The sequence below is a fragment of the Pongo abelii genome, chromosome 11, assembly GCF_028885655.2.
Source record: "Pongo abelii isolate AG06213 chromosome 11, NHGRI_mPonAbe1-v2.0_pri, whole genome shotgun sequence".
In the NCBI taxonomy this organism is placed as follows: Eukaryota; Metazoa; Chordata; class Mammalia; order Primates; family Hominidae; genus Pongo; species Pongo abelii.
The window spans coordinates 63,587,775-63,608,259 of NC_071996.2; the positions used below are offsets into that span (position 1 = coordinate 63,587,775).

Consider the following 20,485-nt stretch of genomic DNA (forward strand, 5'->3'; position numbering starts at 1 on the left):
TTAGTGACTCATAAAATTTCATTGCCCCAGAGTGAAAAAAAGAAATACCACAGTTAGGCAACATTTTCAGCAGATGCCCCTAAAATACTTCTAACTTTAAAATAGTTCTTCAAATCTTCTTGAAGTGCTTCCTATTCATTTATATTTCTCTTATTTTATTGACGTCTTTCTTACCACTGTCCTACAGGATTAGGAGTGAATCCAGGAGCAGAAGAAATTGAGAAAAACTGAATGTCAAGTTCACTATGCCCTGCTTAGCCTCATCCAACTCAAACTTGCTATCCATGTAGTCAGATGGGGTAAGCTGGGGGATAAAATGAGAAATAGAAATGGATCCATTTTAATCATATTCCTCTCCTCTACCTTTGTGAAAAGCAGTCTACAAGATACCCCTCTTACATTTAATGTTTTAACATTATTTTTAAAATCTCAAAAGGAAAATAACACTGAGTATCTCACACAGGAGAAACTGAAGAAAACTCCAGGCATGAAGACTTTACACTCAAGTAAAAGAGAAGAACAAAGGCCAAATCTGTTCACAGTGACATTTTGTTAGCTGGTGTGCCTTTCAACAGAGCTTCATTCTCCAGTTTGCCACAATCCCCATCACTATTTACATTGTACAAGCTGCTTCACACTTCACATTCACTTTACCTATTAGTTCCTGTATGCATTGCAGACTTTGACCCCTGCAAGTGAAGATTTATCTTCATCTACTCTTACACACTCAGCTTTGGCAGAGGTCTTTAAAGTCCATCTTCTAGAAAAACCGCCCATTTGATAATTAGATTCTCTAATACATTTCTGGCTAGCTTTCTGCATGTCAGAAACACCCGAAGAACTGAAAAAAAAAAAAAATGCCTGAGCCCCATCCCTGACCTACTGAATTAAAATATCGAAGGATGCAGAGGGTGGGGGTTGGGGAGAGTTCTAAGTATCTATGCAGGTGAATCTGATGAGCAGCTAGGGGTTACAAACTATTTATTATATCTAATCATGAAGAACTCACAGTTTTTAGATAACAATGTAAGAAAGTTCTTTCCTCAGGCAAGTCTTAGTGCTCAGACTAGAGAGAGAGAAGAGTTACCTGCCTCTCAGCCCTGGGGTGGTTTGACAGTATATCAGAAAGCCTTGTCAAAACTCGGAGGGGTTTGTTACAGAAACGAGCCTTCACTTCTTCCACTGCCTGCCATATGTTTCATTCCCTGCTGGCTCGATTCTGAGAACATTTTCCGTATCTATGTCCATGTGAAAGCTAAAGCTACCTATTCAGGTGTTGCAGCTGTCACCAACAATATCCTGGTGATGGGATGAAATAGATTTTGCTTCAGAAACTATGAAAAGAAAGTCGGTGTGCAGAAATCACACATTATGAAACGATGAAGTACAACATCTGGCTCAGAAGTGAGTCAGACAGGTGCCATTAATGAGACAAACAGGAAGCTTCTTTATTAAAAGCAAAGTTAAATTTTGAGGCTATTTTGGACTCTCTCTCTATACAGGTCTATTAACCAATTCAGTCGAAATATCATTACAGTGGATTTTACCAGATGTTTGGCTGCATTAACTGAAATTGCTGGTTATTATAATATAGCAAAGATTCATCCCACATAATTGCCCACAGGAATTTAATAGCCATAGGTTAAAAAATACATCATTATTGGGCCGGGCACAGTGGCTCATGCCTGTAATCCCAGCACTTTGGGAAGCTGAGACGGGTGAATCACGAGGTCAGGAGTTCAAGACCAGGCTGGCCAAGATGCTGAAACCCCATCTCTACTAAAAATACAAAAATTAGCTGATCATGGTGGCACACACCTGTAATCCCAGCTACTCAGGAGGCTGAGGCAGAAGAATCACTTGCACCCGGGCGGCAGAGGTTGAAGTGAGCCAAGATCATGCCACTGCACTCCAGCCTGGGCCACAGAGCAAGACTCTGTCTCAAAAAAAAAAAAAAAAAAAAAAAATACATCATTATTATACCAGGTCAAAATTGTACAACAGTTTACACCTTTCAAAGCACTCGCTCACAAATAATCTCATGGAAACTTTAAAGAAACCCTTTTGTCAGGTGATAATAAACCCATATAACAAATGAAGAAACAGAGACTCCTGTCCCATGACTTGCCCAAACTTATTCAAGTAGGATCACAGCTGCACAGACCCCACATTCTCCAAATCTAAGATCAAGGCTCAAGCTCTGAGGATCTTCAGGATTTTAAACTACAAGAGGAAGCTTTAAGAAACAAACAAACAAAAACCTTAACCAATATAAACCTAACCATGATTCTGGAAAATCAGTGGTTGAACAGGAAGAAATGTAGGAAAGAAAAATGTGAGAAACATCTAGCCCTGGATGCCAAGGCTGCAGACTTGCTAGTTTTCAGACTGAATCCTAACGTACTGCTGGTACATACACATCTGCAAGCTATTCCCAGGCCCATCAAGAGCTCCCTATCAAAGTCACAGGTGTAGGGTAGAAAACAGCAGAATGAAACCACCTTATGGTTGTGCAGCACTTTAATCATCTACACAAAAGAGATAAGACACATTTCCCTGCCACGTAAATATTGGCTAAGGAATACTGAGGCACAGGAATATTTTGAGGAAGAACATATGAAATGTAGCTGAAAGGGCTTTCTGAACATCAGCCCCCACAGTGCTTCCTGACAGTCAATCATGATAGGGGATGGAACCGAGAGGTTCAAAATAGGTATTCTACTCAGTAAAATAATAATAATAATAATAACTTTGAAAACATAGTGCATAATGCATTATTTGATTCTGCCATATTTGGTTCATCATGCAAAGTTAAATCATGGTAAAATGAGGAAGAATATCTCTTAAATATCAGAAAGATCTTCATGCCTTAAATGAGTAAACCCCTGAACCATGAGTCTGAAACAAGAAGAAATGGACAGTGAAAACAACAGTGCCTTTTCCATTAAAATGTAGAAGGATGAAATTAAAAGTGAAATGACTCCCTCTTCCTATGTAATTCCTTGCTTATTTAAGACATTTTATTAAAACTCTGCTATGAGGTCGTTAGCACATTGTAAATCTTTTTGGGACATGAATCACATAATTTCAGTTCTTTTCAGTCTCTAAATTTTATTAGTTTATCAATGTTGATTTTAAGGATGATGGAATTTGACCCAAAATATTATGTATCCCTGTACTTATTTGTCTTAATAGGACATATATATGTGTGTGTAAGCTGAAATATATATGTATATAATTAATTTGCTTGTCTTAAAGTCACATATATATGTGGCTTTAGAAAATATATAGGATAATATAATATATAAAATAATATAGGATAAAAATATATAGGATAATATGATAGGATATTAATGTGTGTGTCCATATATAGATACACATACATATCCTATATTATCCTATATACTTTCTAAAGCCATATATATGTGGCTTTAGGAAAACCTAATTTAATTATATACATATATATTCCAGCTTAAGGAAAAGCCAATATAATAAAGTTCAAAATAATAAAATGAACAATTAGGCATAATTATTTACCTTCATTAATTTAGCAAATATTTATCATGTACCTATCTTGTGTCAGAAACTATGTGAGACAAAAGGATGTGAAGATGTTACAGGGCCCTTCCCTCAAGAGGCTGACTATGAGAGGAGGAGGAAGGCTTAAGTACTATGAGGAAAAAAAGGTATTCAGAGTATGGTAGAGGCACAAACTAGTAGTCAAAACTCATATGATAATTAGCCTTATATACTGCACTAATAAATCTGGACTTTTTATTGTAGGCCACAGGAGCCATTGAAAAGCTTTAAGCATTGAGTAATTATCAAAATCATATTTTGTAAATAGCAGCGTTGTAGCAATAAGGAACAAGATAGCTTGAAAGGATCAAGATCAGACATGGGGAAACAAAACAGAAGCCTATTGAGAGAGTTCACATTAAAAATGATCAGGGCTTAAACTAGAACTGCAGCAAGAAAAATGGAAGTTAAGTGGGGTTGGAGTGGAGAGCAGGATTTAGTGGATTCATATACTGCTTTGGGAGAATCTCTCTATATAATAAATCCTAAACTAGGGAATTAATCACCTTTTGAGTCAGTAGGACAATAGTGTAAACAAGTTATTTTGATTTGCAAATTCCAGGCTTTACTTGTGAAGCGAAACTTTACTTTTCATGAACTAGGTAGAGAAAACTGAAGCAGAGAGTTTTACAAGGAACTACAATGCAGGAGAGATAAGGCTATTAGCTATAGGAATTTCCTGACCCAAGAAAGGAAGACTTTTTCACAAGGTGGCAGGAGATGTCAGCAAAAGAAGAAAAGAAAAACAGGCAAAGAATTTGAATAGACATTACTCCAAAGAAGACATACAAATAGCTAACAAGCTATGGAAAGATGTTCAACATTACTACTCAACAGAGAAATGCAAATCAAAAGCACAATGAGATATCACCTCATACTCATTATGATGGTCATTACATAAAAAACAAAACAAAAAACAGAAAATCTCATGCACTGGCAAGGATGTGAACAAATTGGAACACTTGCGCACTATTGGTAGGGTTGTAAAATGGTGCGACTACTATGGAAAATAATATGGTAGTCTCTTTAAAAATTAAAAATAGAGCTATCATATGACCCAGCGATTCTACTAGGGGCATATATCTAAAAGAATTGGAAGCAGAGTCTTGAAGAGATACTTGTATATATTCATGTTCATGGCGTTATTCACATAGCCAAGAGGTGGAAGTAAACCAAATGCCCATCAACAGATAAAAGGATTAAAAAAAAGTTATATATATATATATATGTGTGCTTTTGTGTGTGTGTGTTTGTGTGTATACACACACAATGAAATATTATTCAGCCTTGAAAAGGAAGGAAATTCTGTCACGTGCTACGATGTGAATAAGACTTGAGGACGTTAAGTGAAATAAGTCACAAAAAGACAAATATTCTATTATTCCACTTATATGAGGTATCTAGAATAGTCAAATTCGTAGAATCAGAAAGTACAGTGGTGGTTTCCAGGAAATGGAGAGAGGAAGAAAAGAGGAGTTGTTTAATGGGTATAAAGTGTTACATTTGCTACATGAAAAAGTTCTGGAGATATGTTTCACAACAATGAATATACTGAACACTACTGAACTCCACACTTAAAAATGGTTAAGATAGCAAAAATAACTAAATAAATGAAAGACAGAGAGAAAGAGAGAGAGAGAAAGAAAGAAAAAGAGAGAAAAAGAGAAAGAGAGAAAAAGAGAGAAAGAGAAAGAAAGATGGAAGGAAGGAAGGAAGAGACAGAAAGGGAAACAGAGAGAAAGAAAGAGAGACAGAGAGAGAGGGAGGGAGGAGAGGACGGGGAGGGGAAGGGAGGGGAGTGAGGAGGGGGAGGAGGGGGAGAGAGAGGGAAGGGGAGGTGGGGAGGGAGGGAGGGAGGCAGGCAAGAGATCAGATCAAATGTACTCACTTCTCCCTTACCTCCCTAGGGTTAAACTTCAGATGGGTTGTATGGTAGAAACACACAAACCGGTTGATGAGAGCAGGATCCCAAAACAGGAAGCTTTCTCCTGGTCAGGCTGTAAGCTTCTCAGAGAAATCCCACAGTCATCATGGGGCTTCACCTGACACGGCACTTGAGCAATAGAGGAAAAGTAACTAAAGAAGGTGCCCAACAGATGGGCCTCGGAGAGCACCCTGTTCCCTAGGGCTAGCATGTGACTTGGGTAGTCACAGAAGATAGCTCAGGGTGCTGACTGTCAAGCTCATGAGAGATTTACCAAGATCATGGATGAGATAACTCTTCGGCAGAGGACCACAAAACAAAAGCTAAGTCAGGGATCACAGCCAGACCCCAGAAGATTTATCTCACTGCAACTACTAAAGTGAGGCCAAGCTAGGAAAGAAGAATAGTTTCCATCATAGTTCCCAGGACCAAGGGCACTTCAGAAGCTCATTCAGCAAGAACCCAGGCATCCCTCACAAGAACAGACAACCCTCTCCCATTGCCAAAAGGCTAGTTAGTATCCCCTCTCACCTCTAGCTGCCACCTTGAGAAGGATGGGGAAAGGGAGACACAGAGAAGGAGAAGGCGGGGAATCCAGGTTTTGCCTTGCCTGAAGTTTATACAATTTATAGAACCCTCTTTAGGAAAAAGAATACAAAATTATAAATAGAAAATTGCTGGAGCCCCTCCCAGGCCTTGAAAGGGTCCTGGGCAAATGAAGGGCCCTGAAGTATAAGATTCCCATAAACTTGCCTCTGAGAAGAGACCCTGGAAAGCTGAGTAATTACTGAAAAGAGACTGTTTTGAACCTGCAGAGGTGAGGGTATGTGTCATTGACATAGCCAGTGCATACTGCCATCAGTGGGAATGAAGTCTCCAGAGTACAATGAAATTGGTCGTAGAAAATAAAGTGAAAATAGTAGTCATAGTGTGTAAATTCCTACCACCTGCTACATTTTCTATGTTCAGAGATTTAAAAGTCACTTTGCAAATTGCTCAAAAAGGAACAAGCTGCTGGAAGTCAAATTTGAGTTTTATTACTATGTGAGTTTAACCTGATGCATGTCCATAACAACAGGGAGGTAAACTGCTGAAAAGTAATAAATGTGAAGATGATTAGGATCACCAGATATCTGGCTTCCCATGGAGATTTTTCACTTGTCCTGGAATTGCTTTACATACACTGAGTTAAAAGCTACTCTATGACAGTGGGTTCCCAGAGGAACATGAGAGCCTCCTTTTTCCAACTATATAGCTGTGTGAGGATGGATTTTTTAAAAATATACACTTCAACCAAAACAACGTTTCATGACAGATTGAACACAGGAGCAGACATGCAAATCCAGCTGTCTCCTATTAAGCCAGACAGTAAAGAGATTTGCAAAAATGTAAAACAATGTCGCTGTCCTCACTAGTTGGTTCTATTTTAAAAAATAATTAAATATAAATCTATAATATGTAAATATATAGTTATGTTGCTTACGTTAACAGTAATAAAACCATCACATTATTTTTCAATAAGTTAATATGTTAAAATTTCTCTAATTTCAAATACAGTATATCTTAATATAATCCACATAAACAACTGTTTATGTGTAAAGGTATCCTGAGACTAGAAAGTTTGAGAACCATGGCTCTATAAGAACCAAAGTGTGTGTTGAATAGCAAGCTTTATTCCAAAGGAATTAATAATTATATATTGTTCTACTTTTACAGCATGTGAGACCCAGTACAGATTAAGAAACACATAGATATCACAAATATCATTTTATCAACAACTTTAGGCCCCAGCTTCAAAGTCACCCTCTCAAAAGTCTTCTCTGATCACCTTGTCCAAAAGGGGCTTTTTCAGTTCCTCTCTCTCTCTCTCTCCTCCCTAACCCTATTTCCTTCAGAGATTTTTAAAGAATCCCTAATTATCTTCTTTTTTTATGTGTTTATTTTCTGTAGTTCCATTCTTTTCTTGCTTATTATCTCTCTCTCCCCTTGAATATCGGTTCCATGCAGACAGGGACCTAGGATGTCCTGTTAAATGATCTGTCCCCAGCTCCCAGATAAAGATCTCACACATAGTAAGAGCTTAATTGATATTTGTTGACTGAATGAACTAATTCTATTAAATACTTGTTTCCAAAGTTATAATGATAAGCAAAACTGAGAAATCTAGAAAATACTTTAAAATGTGATATTTGCCCTTCTTTTCTGACATGCTAAACGTTTCTCAAATATGAAAGGACCCACTGTTCTCCCTGTGATTTTTCTTGTGGAACACCATGGTCTTGCCCACAGCCAAGTCTATTTGGACCCCCAACTAGGAATATTTCCATTAGTGGAAGATAACACCCAACTGCAGACTCCGAGGAAACCTGCTGGAGTGCATCTGAGACTGACAGAACTTTGTTACATATTTGTCTCTGACCAGATTTCCTGCTGCTTTTTATCTAAATTTGTTCTAATGACAGTATCTCAGCCTCAGATTTGGCCAGCATATCAAAAAGTTTCACACTAAAACACATACATATCTCCTCACACACATGCACACAAACACACATACATATATATACAAATACACACACGCCCACACGCGCACACACACACACACATATATGACTGACACTGACTGTGATAAACATATATTTCAATCAAAAGGACAAATGTGGCCAGGCGCAGTGGCTCACGCCTGTAATCCCAGCACTTTGGGAGGTCTTGGCAGGCAGATCATGAGATCAGGAGTTCAAGACCAGCCTGGCCAACATGGTGAAACCCCTATCTCTACTAAAAAATACAAAAATTAGCCAGATGTGATGGCACATGCCTGTAGTTCCAGCTACTTGGGAGGCTGAGGCAGGAGAATTGCTTGAACCTGGGAGGCGGAGGTTGCAGTGAGCTGACATCGGGCCACTGCACTCCAGCCTGGGCAACAGAGTGAGACTCCATCTTGGGGGGAAAAAAAAAAAAAAAAAGGACAAATGCATGCTGGGGAAAGGACTTTTAAGTGTTTCATCCAGGCAAAGGACATTTGTTATGCATTTATAAAGAACATATATTATCATATATGCAACCAGCATTCCCTAAAAAGAGGATCTAATCTTTTCCCACAAGTACCTTATGGACAGTGCTGTTTAGGTCATTAAATTACATCTGGGACCATGTCTGCATAGAGCTGAACAATGTAGCTCCTATAATGATGTACTATAGTTATAGCATTTGGTATACATTTTACATTTCCCCTGGCTAACAGTATATAACCTCGCTTAAATCACTAAACTCTGTATCATGGTGTTTCTATTTGTAAAACATAGATAATAATACCTATCCCAGGCACTCACCCTAAAAGGATGTCGTGAGAATAGATGAGATTAGTGATGGCAAAGCTCTTCGTTTGAAATGTGCTATTTAAATCTCAAGTACTATTATTAGGGTTCTCTGCAATTTCTCAGCTAATGGATTATGCAACAGATGGGCCCTAGAAGATGTTTGATATTATTGATATTTCCCGTAATATTTTTTCTTTTTCCCACCTCTCTTATTATTTATTAAAATTCTAGCTCTGATCTACATAACAAGAAAAAGCAGAAGGCTTCTGTGTTTGGGTTGAATTTGCCAAGATCACCTTATCCAGACAGTTTTTAAATTATTACTTCTATGCATTTGTAAATGCATTGAGGTCTTCCCAGTAGGAACAACGGACACAGTTGGATTAAACAGTTACCCCATGTGCCAGGATTTGATGCAGGCTAATAGATGAATTCTAAGTTCCTTTCCTTTCCTTTCTTCTAAAAATGTCCTCTTTTTCGGTGTTCATGAACTAAAATGGAAAGAAAACAATTTGAAAGCCTCACTATACTAAAAATGTTTATCTGGGAGGTCTAGCATCAACACTATAGACTAAACTAGCAGAGTAACATTAACTACTGACCAGACCAGAGATATACTAGTCATTTACAGTTTGACAGAGGGAAATCAGAAAGGCTCAATAATGCAGGCACTAGCTGCCAAGAGACAGAAGACTGATGGAGGGTTAGATCTGGAAGGTGGAAGTGTTACAGCAGGGATAGGAAAAGTTTCTAAAAGCCTGATTCATAGACCTAACACATTGATAGTCTCGGGCCCGGCAGCCTCTACCTGCTTGCTTTCTGCTTACAATCACCTCTGGCCAAGCCAATTCCATTTTGAATGTGATTTAGTCATCTTCCTTTTAATGCAAGTTATTTCAACAGTTAACTCACTGCCATGATGCAGGTTAAAACTGAAAAAATATACCTAAGATTTGAGAGGAATGCCTAGCAAGGTATTTTTCCTGGCTTAAATTTGGTTTAATCCAGTCACCTAGAAGATGCCATTTCTTATGAAGCAACTATCCAATAAGCAGTCTGCTGCTGGGCAGAATATGAAAGAAAGGAACAGGTTGTGCCTGTTTATTGCTGCTTGGTGTTGTTCCCAAATAAATGGATGCTAATTGAGAGGGGGTGTAGCTTCATATTTTATGACACCCTGGGTATATGCTAAGAAGTCTCAGGAGAGCCACTTTAAATTAAAGCTAATGTTAAACTCTGCTTAATTAGCATTGCTGTAGCGGGTTTCACTTTTCTCTGTGAGAGGAAGAATGTGCTATGTTACAGTTTTCCTGTTGCAAAATACTAAACTATATGATGGAGGTGAAGAAGTGATTTGGGAACTGAATGACTTTCTGGGCAAGGGAGAACCAAACAGGATGGCATTTTACTAATTAAGATGAGTGGTGTATTAACCAGACGGGAAAATTCAGAGTAGAACAATGGTGCGAAATCCTCAGAATGACACCATTATTTTGCAAACTATTATAAATCAGCTGGGGTTGGGGTCCTATAATCAACTCCCAATAAAAAATGAGTCAGTCACTCCTGAATATTCTGTGATAAGAAGCACTAAAAATGCTCTGAGCCAAAATGCCTGAATTCCATGTAGTTCATCCACATGGAATGGAAGTATAAAAGAATAGCAGAGACGAGGCCAGGTGCGGTGGCTCACGCCTGTAATCCCAACACTTTGGGAGGCCAAGGCAGGTGGATCACCTGAGGTCGGGAGTTCGAGACAGCTTACCAACATGGACAAACCCCATCTCTACTAACATACAAAATTAGCCGAGTATGGTGGTGCATGCTTGTAATGCTAGCTACTCAGGAGGCTGAGGCAAGAGAATCGCTTGAACCCGAGAAGCAGAAGCTTTGGTGAGCCAAGATTGTGCCATTACACTCCAGCCTGGGCAACAACAGCGAAACTCTGTCTCAAAAAAAAAAAAAAAAGAAAGAAAGAAAGAAAATAATAGCAGAGATGTGAATAGCCTCTACTTTTGTCAAATATCATTGTCTATCAGCACACCAATTGCTCTACCATTGGCCTCTTAATCTCATGCCCCAACACTTGCTCTTGCTTTCTTCCTATTTATACATAAACTGTGCAGCCTTTATGCAATAGATCACGTTCTTTTCTTGAATGTCAAAGGAAGAGATGCCATGCTGGCTGCCAGTCACCCAGTCTGGTGGCAACTTCATCTATAGCAGACTGGAAGCGTAACAATATTTGTTTCTGGTGAGGTCACCAAACACACATCTCTAGCCATTGCATAAAGTATAAAAGACCAGAGGAGTTTTCACAGATTGATACAACAACAAGTTGACCAAAGAAATTCGAGCTTGTAGTTATCTTACAAATGGTTTGCTAAGTGAACTGTCCTGCTCACAGTCTCAGGAGAAAAATTCTAAGGTTGAACAGTATTTAGCTACCTACCTCTGCCAAAGAGGGCTATTATCATTTCAGAATAAAGAGATGATTATTCAGCTCTCTGACGCAAGTCAAAACACACATCTCCTGCTCACAGGATCCAGCATAAAACGGGTACTGAGCTGGGAGAACAGGTGTGTTTGTGCTTGGAGAAAGCAGCAAGGGATATGAAAATGACTTAGCAGCTGGTGGAAAGGAAGATTGAAGTTGTGCCAGGCAAAGGGTGTTTTTTCCCCTAATTATGCAAAAGCCTTAATTTCATTGATCATGTTGTTCTCTTCTTTCTCCATCTAAATAATATGAAATCTGTGTAACAACTCTTTTGGGAAGTCAAAAACATTGCCAGCGATGCTTATTAAGGGAACAAGGGTCAAGAAATACTCTCTAGTGGATAACCTTACTATTTTCTCAGGGTTTGTGAACCATAGTAACTTTAATCAGAAAAAAGATAAAAGATGTAATAAAATGAGATGTAGTTATTCAAGCTGAAAAAAAAATATGTCAATAGAAAGAGTAACCTCTGAAAACAAGACCCAGGAAATCTGAAAGGCTTTTATATTTGTTGTTATTCAATTGTTGGTATTCATTCTCTTATTTGATAAAAATTTATCAAGCATGTATTTTGTGTCAGGCACTGAGCTACGTTTTTAGAATACAAAGATTAAAAATGCAGTTTCTGCCTTCTGCAATGGCTCACAATCTAGGGGAGAAAAATATCTCACCCTAACTCAGCTGGGGCAGCTGCTTGGATAGAACTTTATTCTAACTAAAAAGCTTAGTCTGTCCTTTCATTTCAGGTGCAAATTAAATTTTTAAAAGTTGAATCTTAGTTGAATTTTTCTGATGGTATGTGAGAAACTTGGTAAATGATTTGAATTGAGGACAAGAACCTTGCTCATCCATGTATGACCGTGTGTCATGTCCCAGAAGTTCTGTGTCTCCCCCTTGCCTTGCTCTGTGATCGTATAAGTGGCCCTACATATAACCCAGATAAGCTCATCTTTCCCAAACCCAAAAGAAGTAAAAGATGGAAATAACAAAATCAGAATACCCCAACATTCACACAAAAAAGAACAACTGCTTGAAAATGTGTTAGTGACATCACTGTCCTTTGAGTTGGTTCTCTCTCATTCCAGGAAGGAGCGTGTGCCAAGTGACCAAAGAGTTGAGGCTACCTTCTGACTCTACAGCTTGTGGTTGTGAACCAACATTACACATCTCCCCATACTGTCAGAAACTGTATCAGCAGTCCTCAGAGCTGGAAACAGCAGTCAGAATGAGGTTCCATGTCTCTCTGTTTGACTTATAAAATGTCAATCATTGTGTGGTCTCAGATACATTGACTTGCTCACTGTTTGGTAACATTGCAATGACAATGTGTTTTAAATATATGCTGGAAGGACAATTTAAACATTTGACAGCAGTGAGAGTCAAGACAGACCATATTTTCTGTTCTGAATCTAGTATGCAAGAGAATCTGCACATACTGCCAGTGTTTTATTGTCATTTACATAGTCTTCAATTGTAAAAGTGTTAGTTAAGCAGGCATTTTGCTGGTTGGTTTTACCTTGAGAGCCTGATACGGGGAGGAAGGGTTACTAGTTAAAGAGAACTAAGAGGGCTAAAAGCCTAAGAGACCAACTTAAAGGTTTTCTATTTGTATTGCTCACCCTCTGTATGCACCACCTCTTTCCTTAACTCCCCTCTAACTCCCAGGCTACTGTCCTAGAACTTGTACCCTTAAAACAATCCATGTAATGCTCCAAAAATGGTCACCCATTTTTATTAGGAAATGGATTCAAGAAGAATATAAAGAAGGAAAAGATATAAAACACAGTTTAGCTGGATGATTTATTGAAATATTTAACTGTGCTTTATTCTCAAATTATTTTTCCTCTTCAGACACTTTCCAGAAAAAGAGCCAAAACTCTTTGGACTCCTTTGCTCCAGGATGTGTTTCCTTCCTGATTTTGTTTTTCAAAAAGTATAAGCTCCTTGAAGGTATTATGTTATGTGTATAATGAGAAGTTGTCCTAACAGAGAGAGAGGGCTTCCCCTCAACTGGAAAGAGAGCAAGGAGCCTGGGAACTCACTTTCTTCCCTGGGTACAGCCTCAGTAGAGATGCCCGTGCCAAATCAGCACAGAAGCACAAAATCAGCTGCTTCAAGGCACCACACTGGCTTAAAGAGCAGATCAGAAGTGACCATAATGGACCACACTGGCTCTGCCCTCATTTTTGGGGCAAAATGCAAACCTCTAGATTGAAGGAAAAGGAGAACAAGGACAAAAATTAGGTTTCCTGCCAGCTCAGTAACTTTAAGAACATTCCTTATCCACACAAGTTTGTAACACCAAGTTCAATAGTTTCAAATACAATTAGATGAACCACCTTTGTCAGCAGTTATTCTACTCAAAATGGGTTATCTGCTTCTCCCCAGGGCATGTGTGGTTGTTACTACTTCTCTGGCTGCACTTTCTAGGGCAGTACAGATTTCTCCAAGCACCCTGACTTTACAGCCAGAAGACTTAGACTCTATTATTTGGGTCTTGTTCATTTTTACAATCTTTAATTGAATACCATTTTGTGATTATCAAGAACTTTGAAGGCTGTGATATTTTACCCCATTGATTAGCTAACAAGTTAGCCTGCCATAGATTTATGGATGCTGGCTGATGACGTAAGACTCTTGGGTCAAAGACAATGGACTTTATTACTGATGGCACAGCAAGCAGCATGAGTACCATATTTTTCCCTTGTCCCCAGGTCCCACAGATGCAATGCAGATTGGCTCAGATGAAGGCCTGCACGTGCAGTGGTTTGCATTTCAGGAAAGGGACTTTGAATTTAGGGTACTTGAATCTTTTATACTGGACAGCCAGCATGCCCTGCCTTTGCACCAAAGGGAGACACTATCTCTGTCTTCAAAGACTGTTTGCTGTACAAACTTCATCAAAGACATTCTTGGGCAACAGACAGTCAACGTCTCTGCTCCTAAGATATGCAGAAATGTGACAGATTCGTGGAAAAGTTCTCCCAGCAGTGCTAAGCCTGCTGTAGCACTTTAAAAAGCTAAAGAAGTATGACCTCAGCCCTCCAGAATTCAGTGGAAGATCAATTAGCTGATGTGGAACTACAAGCAAAACATTTCACTTTTCAGTGCTTTTCTTTCTGTGACTACAAAACAGGAATGATATATGCCCACTCACTGCTTATTTTGAGAAATAAAGGAAAAAGAACAGTCTGACAAATGCTTTGAGTTTCATGATGGACACTAAAATAGGAGAACAGCATATAAAAACATACTGGGTCCTAATCACACTTTTATTCTCCAATGACTTTGGGGAAAGTATGACAAATTTACAGATATTTTATTCTGATAAGGTGGAAATACTGTGGTTTTTTTTGTAAGTGCTGAACATGAGTTTAAGCCCTTAGTTTTGTCAAACTATAAAGCTGACTAAATATGTTTAAACACTATTTTTATTGAAACTGCTGTTTAGATTTCTTAAGAAATCAACTAGGTTTGCTGTCTCTTTATCACATCACTTTGCAGCTGGAGAAGAGTACGGATCTATGATTCTTAAGTCATCACATCTTCTCCAGACCTCTCATCATCTCAAACATGCAGCTGGCAAGTCTTTCTGTCTTCCACCTCAGGGGTAGGAGCTCTCTTCTTCGTTCTCCTGGTCTTAACTTCCTCTTTGCTGCCTGGTGAGTTTTGACATAAAGTCAAACTAGACTTTCTGCTTGTAGGCACAAGAATCATTAGATTTTACAAGCTGCCTTAAAAAGTTCTCCTAAATGCAATTAAAGATTTTCCAGCATTCTGTGGTTAATTTGACTAACATTGTGCTAAATGATATCCTAAATTTCCATAAAGATAGTGCTTACCTACCTGTGCTATATAACCCCCTACGTGAGAATGCCTCAGCCAGTACCTAAGATCTAGTTAATCAGAACATCTGAAGATAGAGCTCAGAAATATGCATTTGAACAAGTACCACAGGTGATTCTTATAGTCACTAAGGTTTGAGAACAGCTCCTTTGAAATTATCACCAATAGAATTTCAATAATTATGTTATTTTATAAATTGTCCCATAAAATACAAGACACAAGCATAAGCCATTTATTAAAAGGCAAACAAGCAAGAGATATAATATATACTTTTAGTTAAATAGGATAATTTCTAAAGAACAAGTATATCTTAATGATATACATAGTTTAATTTCCTTTATTAAAAGGCAAGAAGTCTAAAAGAATTCTTGAATTAAATATCCAACAATAGAAAAACAGTTAAAATACAATACATCAACTCAATGGAATATTTTTCAGCTTTTATAAATTATCACTAAAAAAATTAAGCAATACAAAAATATGCATTAGAAAACAGAAAAAAATGTAGAGCACAAAATTGCATGTACATGATTGCAACTAAATATCTTCTGTATTTAAGAAAAAAAAACTACAAGAGAAAATGTCAGAATTGTCAGATTATGGGAAAGTCTTCTCCCTCAATTTTTTCAAAGAAATATGTTCAACATTGTATTTTTTCTACAATTGAGCTAAATAGATAGACTGTGACAGAGCTTGGAAATCCTAGTTGCAGGCTCTGCCTAACAGTTCTACTAACTAAATTAACAACACCTATTTTGCAAGTATTATGAAACAAGAGAATAGGTGAAGGCGACTCATTCTGTTTACCTTGATTTCTCATGGGGCGTAGATTTCACTTTAATACGTTATGATCTTTTTGTTTCCCATCATCTTCCCACTAATATGTAACCTCTTTTCATCAAGACTTCTTAATTCACTTCTCAGTCTAGAAATCACGTTCTCTCCCTCTTCCCTTATGGCCTCAGGTACCTTCATTTTCCCTCTCTGGAAATCCATGGGTTACCTGGCCAAACTTAGAATTCACAATACATTTTGCTTTGAGTGCAAAAGTTACCAACTGGCCTATTAGAATTGAATATATTTCTTTTTTATTGTAGTTGTTGTTCTTAGGGTTTCAAGTTAGGAAGAGATAATTTTTTCCTTCTACCTTGTAAACATATGATATAGAGGCTCTCAAGATGAAATACTCTTCTTAAACCACACCTTTATTTTATAAACAGCACTGTATCTTGTGTCAGGAACATCACAAAATGTTCAGGAGGTGCACTACACAGCAGCTCAGGCAAGAGGTTGAGGACCAGCCAACATTCAGCTCAAACTCTCCTCACCCAGATCTGTTCTTTTGTTAATGTAAAGCTAGAAGGGAGAACAAATCAGCCACAAGTTTGCCTATTTTAAAGCTCCTTCATTGCATGATTTTCACCTCATCAAAAATGCCCACCAGGAGATGCTTCAATATAACAGATGACTTGTGGATACAGAATTGTTCCCTTTTCTTGTGCTTTTTTGACTGTACTAAGAAACAAAGGTGCCCTGCCAAGACCCTGCCAAGACCACTGCTAGTATTCAGTTTCTTCAGTGCACACAGACAGGTGAACAGAGTATGGCTTGTATTTCTGTGACTTACAGAGAACAGTCTTCAGCCCTAACATCTGCCCTACCCAAGCACAGCTCCAGGGAAGCTCAGTAACAGTGATGCTGGTGTCTCTGGAAATGGCACAGCATTGGAATAAAAGATGTAAGTTGACACTATTTAGCTACAATAAGTTCTATTTATGAGCTTTTAACTTCAAAACTAATATATACAGGTATCTAGGACAGTTGTGTATCTAACAAATCATAAATATTATCATTCTTATTACTCTCATATAAATTCTGAGTAAAGAGGAAATCAGTCAAACATTAAGTTGGAGGTAGGAAGAACCCAAAGTAATGCACTAAGTTTCCAACTAGTTATAAAACTGTATTTTCCGCTTAGCTAATCCTTACCAGATTAATGAGTGCTCACACTGTGCTTAGTATTGAAACCATAACTTGTGACAATCACTTGCCCATACAGCTGTCCCAAACCAACACAGGACTGCTTCTGTTGTGGAATCCATCTTACAACTATTATCAATTCACTGATTTTTTAATAGAATTATTCATTTCTAGTACATTGTCTAGTTCAGACCCAGCAAAACTACAGCTTTCATTTTGGTTATTCAATATTTAGCACCCATTTTGTGGAGTTACCATCAAAAAAAAAATTCTCCTGAGCTCAGCCTTAGTGATTCAAGTAGTCTTGAATACACCAAATCATATGGAAGAGGAAGCCCCAGAATAAATTTTTGAGAACAGTCTGTTTTATTCAGTCCCATCAATAATTCAGAAATATACAGGGTCTTAGGAATCCATCATGTTAACTACTGAAGACTTAACTAATCTCTAAATTAGAATGTAGTAGCTGTGTGGGTGGGAAGATTTCTTTCCTTGCCCATTGCAAGGTTCATGGCTAACATTTCTATAACAAAAGACAGTTTAACAAGAGAAAAGCATACAATTTATTTTATAAAAGGTTTATGTGACACCAAAGGCTTCAGAAATGAAGAACCAAAGACCTAGGGAAAACTGTGTATTTTTGTGGACAGTCATGCAGAAATGATTGGAGGACAAAAGGGTATGAGCTAATGGTAACAACCTGGGGGAAACTCCACAAGGCCTATTTGTTCAGATTCTTCTTGACTTTTCTGTGTGACATTCCTTCCCTTGGGGTATAGGTCAGGACACCTGTCACATGAGGATCTTATGACCTACTTTCAGGAGAGGGAGGTCAGAATTCTTTGATGGCTAGCTCTCAGGGGAGAAACATGGGAGGAAGTCAGAGAACTACCTTATTGCTTCAGCTGTTTTCTCAATTCCCAAGGTACTATAATTTGGGGTATGTGTTCTGACCCCCAACAGAGCCTACAATTTTATCCCATTTCTGTACCTGAGTCTAACTCATATCAAGGTTCAAGCACCATGTGTCTCTGGCTTTTCTTGGGTACCTCCAGACATGGGCCAGTCTGACCTTTCTCCTATACTTCCAAAGACTGCCAGGCCAGGACCAGCAGCTAAAGGGAATCTGGGATCTGGGTCAGCATTTGGCTCTTCAGCTCCACAGTGAGAGAAGAAGCATATCACAGGGTGGGAATAGTTGAAGAATTACCAAAAAGAGAATGATAGGAGATGAGGAGAAGTAAAGGGAAATAGAGTCCATGGCCATGGCCCACTGTCATGATGTAAGGCATAGCTATAGACCTTCAGCTAATATATGTTTCATAAGTAAGTTGTTCCTTCTTAAATAATTAGCCATCTATTGTGTGTGAGACACATCTTTATGGATATAAACATGCTAGGCCAGGCATGGTGGTTCATGCCTATAATCCCACTGCTTTAGGAATCCAAGGTGGAAAGATTGCTCAAGTGCAGGAGTTTGAAACAAGCCTGAGCAACATAGCAAGACTCTATATCGACAAAATGTTGTTTAAAATAGCTGTGCATGGTGGTGCACACTTGTAGTCCCACTTGCCTGGAAAGCTGAGGCAGGAGGATGGCTTGAGCCCCAGAGTTCAAGGCTGCAGTGAGTCATGATCATGCCACTGCATTCCAGCATGGGTGACAGAGTGAGATCCTGCTCAAAAAAAGAAAAAAATAAAGAAGAAGGAAAGAAAGATGCCATAGCAGGCTCCTCTGTTCTCTGGAGAGCACAGCATGTGTGCCATAGAAAGATCATAGGCTCTGAAGACAGGCACACCTGAGTTCAAAAACTGTATCTGTCATTTACTACCTATGTCCAAGTTACTCAGTCTCTGAGCCTGCTTGATCTTCTGAAAAATATCTAAAGGGTAGTTGTGAAAATGACATGAGAAAACCTAGCCTGGCCCAGAATAGGCGCCCAATAAAAGTTAGCTTCTTGCTACTTTCCTTCATAGGAATTTGCAAACTAGGTGTCAAGGTAATAAAAAAGAATCTCCACGCTCCCAAGATTAGCCTTTTGTGGAGCTGCTCCACTTCAAAGCAGTCTAATTAACACTCACTCTTCACCTTCACCCACACATTCATCAGTTTCAACAACGGTTAATCACTAGCAAGAGGTCGCAGAGCAGATCCAGGCCTCCCGAGTCTTAATCCCAATTTATACTTCTGAGTATCTGTTTGCGACAGGCAATCTAAATAAGATGAAAACACAATACTTTATTTGTGGTTTAAAATACCTTCAAATCCATGCTCCCCCTCATCATTCCGGATTCTAACATGGTTAAACAAAATTTCTAATTAAATACTTACTCCAATTTTTATACTAATTTATATGGCATATATTTATGCTATAGTAGAGCTGCTTTTTTTATGGATTGTAAATACTTACTATTTTTCCCTTTCAGGTCTTTAAAGCAATAACATTTCAGAGTTTACAATGCAGACCACATATAACCATCAACTGAGGACATTTTTAAATTACTGATGCTTGGGACAGACCTCAGTCCAATTAAATCAGAATCTCTATGGGTAGCACCCAGGCACTGGGGGGTGGGGCATTTGTAAAGCTCTCTGGGTGATTTTAACGAACAGCCTGAGGGATGTAGGAGGAGGGATATTTGACTACATTTTCTCCTCTTATTTACTACATGTCAGAGTTTCCCACTGTGCTCCCCACTGATTATTCTGAGTCCCAACTCCAGCCAAAACACTGGATGGGATTATGGAAGAAGCACATCATCTCTTCCCAAGAAGGAGCCCTGTGAGTTTGCCATGACTTTCCAGGCACATCCCAGCAGCATTTCCTATTAAGTAGCTGTTCCTTTCAACCTTCCTGATGTCTTAACCTGGCTCTGTGTGCCCTACCTGCCCTGGGCTCATCTCCTAATCTTGCCCTTAGATTGTTCCAATTGTGGGGTCATAATAGACTTTGTTCTGTTTGCTAGTCCTTTTGGTCCTGGTTTTCCTCCACAAAACAAACAGATGTCCATAAGAATCACCTGAGGATCTTGCTAAAATGTAGGTTCTGATTCAGAAATGCAGGGGCAGGACCCTGAGATTCTGCATTTCTAACAATTGCCCAGATGATGCTGATGTCGCCAACCTGCTGACCACACTTAAATAGCAAGGATATCCATGGTCTTTTTCACCTCTAATTGTGGGCAGAACATAATTCAACTGTTTGAAGGTCTTTTTTCTTTTGTGAGACATTCTTTGTTTACCATTTCTGATATATTTGATGTTGAGTCTTTGGATGAAAGTATGTCCCATAATTAAAGCTTTGCTCCTATGGAAAAACACAATCCATTTATGATAACCCAC

At 38.6% G+C, this 20,485-nt stretch overlaps 1 pseudogene; it reads right to left on the reverse strand.

The window, feature by feature from the left end:
* Positions 1-5,620, reverse strand: part of LOC100444549 (ATP-dependent RNA helicase DDX18-like) — a 61,273-nt pseudogene extending 55,653 nt beyond the window's left edge.
* Between the last annotated feature and the right edge of the window lie 14,865 nt (positions 5,621-20,485).